The sequence below is a fragment of the Bos indicus x Bos taurus genome, chromosome 27 (assembly GCF_003369695.1).
Source record: "Bos indicus x Bos taurus breed Angus x Brahman F1 hybrid chromosome 27, Bos_hybrid_MaternalHap_v2.0, whole genome shotgun sequence".
In the NCBI taxonomy this organism is placed as follows: domain Eukaryota; kingdom Metazoa; phylum Chordata; class Mammalia; order Artiodactyla; family Bovidae; genus Bos; species Bos indicus x Bos taurus.
The window spans coordinates 32,089,606-32,091,825 of NC_040102.1; the positions used below are offsets into that span (position 1 = coordinate 32,089,606).

General features: G+C 49.7%; 1 non-coding gene across 1 annotated transcript; it reads left to right on the forward strand.

The window, feature by feature from the left end:
- The first annotated feature begins 1,491 nt into the window (after window positions 1–1,491).
- Window positions 1,492–1,565, forward strand: TRNAG-CCC. The gene has a single exon. It is a non-coding gene; the product is annotated as a tRNA-Gly (tRNA).
- Window positions 1,566–2,220: the final 655 nt, after the last annotated feature.

Sequence of the window (2,220 nt, forward strand, 5' to 3'; positions counted from 1 at the left end):
AAGTGGTTGAGAGCCACCTCTTGGATCCACCGCTCTCAGCTTGCAGCGGGTATCCAGCCAGGCTGACCCGGCTGATGCTGCTGGTGGACTGGCATCTGCTGGCTCGACTCCTGCAGGAGGAAGTGGAGATGTCTGGACCTCTTGGCAGTGTCCAGCAGAGTGAGGACAAGTGGGAAAGCATCACTCCCTAAGACGGACAGGACCCCAATGACCGGACGTGGGGAGGCCCAGCAGCAGTCCAGAATGCGGCAGGTGTGGAAACGGATGCCCAGCCCTGGTTTCTCCTCTTTTATTCCCATCTCACGCCTCTCCCAAGGTTCCCCGGAGGAGAAATGACCCCACTGAGAACAGAGCAGCAATAGCCGAAAACAGACCCCAGGTGACTATTTCAAGGGAATTGGAAAAGGTGACATTTTCCATTATGACCCAGTGTGTTGGCTAATAGTCCCCTCTTCTTAACCACAGGCTCTCCCCCGCCACCCACAGCCTCTGGACTGCACTTCTAATAGGTACAGAGGAGGAGCCTCAAGGAGGGGGTTTGTCTCTCTGACACATCTTATTTCCACTCTTGTTGGCATGGGGAAGGCTACTTTGTTTATGTCTGATTCCAGCTGGGCCCCAGCGGGGTCCTGCCTGATGAACTGAAATGGCCAGAAGATTGCTCCCAGCTTGGTCAGCCACCTGGACAAAGCTCTCCTTATGCTAACCCTCTCTCACCTCTGCAAGCACACGGTGCTTCTGGTCCCCGAGCATCTTTGAGAGGTCCCAGTGGAGTGTGCTTTGTACAAACAGCAGTCACTAAACCCTTGGACCTGGATAAGAGAGGAAAGGAATCATTGTGTGTAACAGTTTCTCCTACAGAAGCTGGTTTCTAGAACATAGAGCTGGTGAAAGTGAAAAAGTCACTCAGTCGTGTCTGACTCTTTGTGACCCCATGGGCTATACAGTCCATGGAGTTCTCCAGGCCAGAATACTGGAGCCGGTAGCCTTTGCATTACACACAATGATTCTCCACAGGATCTTCCAAACCCAGGGATCAAACTCAGGTCTGCCAAATTGCAGGTGGATTCTTTACCAGGGTGGGAGATTGAGGGGATTGGGCGGGGGGAGCGGGGTGGCTGGTAATATCATGGAAAGCGTGTGTATTGGAATCGAGAAGCGTTTGGGTTTTATTTACTCATGCAAGACTCTTATCCAGTGACAGGTGCTGACAATCTGCCAGTGAATAGCAGTCCAAATGAGGCCAAGTCCTGGTCCTGCTGGAGTCACGTTCTGCTGGGACCCAGTGGTAAACCAGCAACACTGGGCCAACGACATCACCGCTCATCTCAGCGCTTCTTAATTTATCAAACGGGACTAACAATGACAGTTGCCTGATGGTTCCGGGGTGCCCTTTTGTAATGTGCTACACAAATGTTTGTTATCATCACGAATATTTTCACACCCTAGATCCAAGGAGTGGTACTCTTAAGAGAAGAAGAGAGAGGGACTTCCCTGGTGGTCCAGTGGTCTAAGACTCCACATTCCCAATGCAGGCGGCCCAGGTTCGATCCCTGGTCAGGGAACTAGATCCCACATGCTGGAACTAAGAGTTTGCATGCCACAATGAAGACTGAAAATGCCGAGTGCCACAACTAAGATCCAGTTAATAGATCTTAGCAGCCAAATAGATAACTTTTTAAACATAGATATTTTTTAAATGATAATTTTAATAAAAGAGAGAAGAGCAGAGCAACTGGAATATGATTGTCCTAACTCTCTGGCCAAGGAAGTTCAGCACAACCTCTGATTGAAACCTTCCCAGGGTCACTTGGGGGAATCTTTTCCCTGCTGTCTTTTGCTCCCCACTCCCTTTTGTCATCATGTTTGACATGCTGTACAGGTGGTGGTGTTTAGTCACTCAGTTGCGGCCGACTCTGGGACACCATGGACTGTATTCTCCAGGCAAGAATACTGGGGTGGGTTGCCATTTTCTTCTCCAGGGGATCTTCCTGACCCAGGGACCAAGCTCTCATCTCCTGCAGTGCATGCAGATTCTTTACCACTGAGCCACCAACGGAGCCTGTACAGGTGTGGACATTATAATAGTTTTCTATCTGAACAGTCTTGAGCACACGCACCCTCTTCTCATCCAACTACTGTTCCCTGGTGCCTAGTATAGTGATGTCACTTCCTAGGTAGTTACGAACTATCAAATTTAGAGGAATAAATTAAGAATAA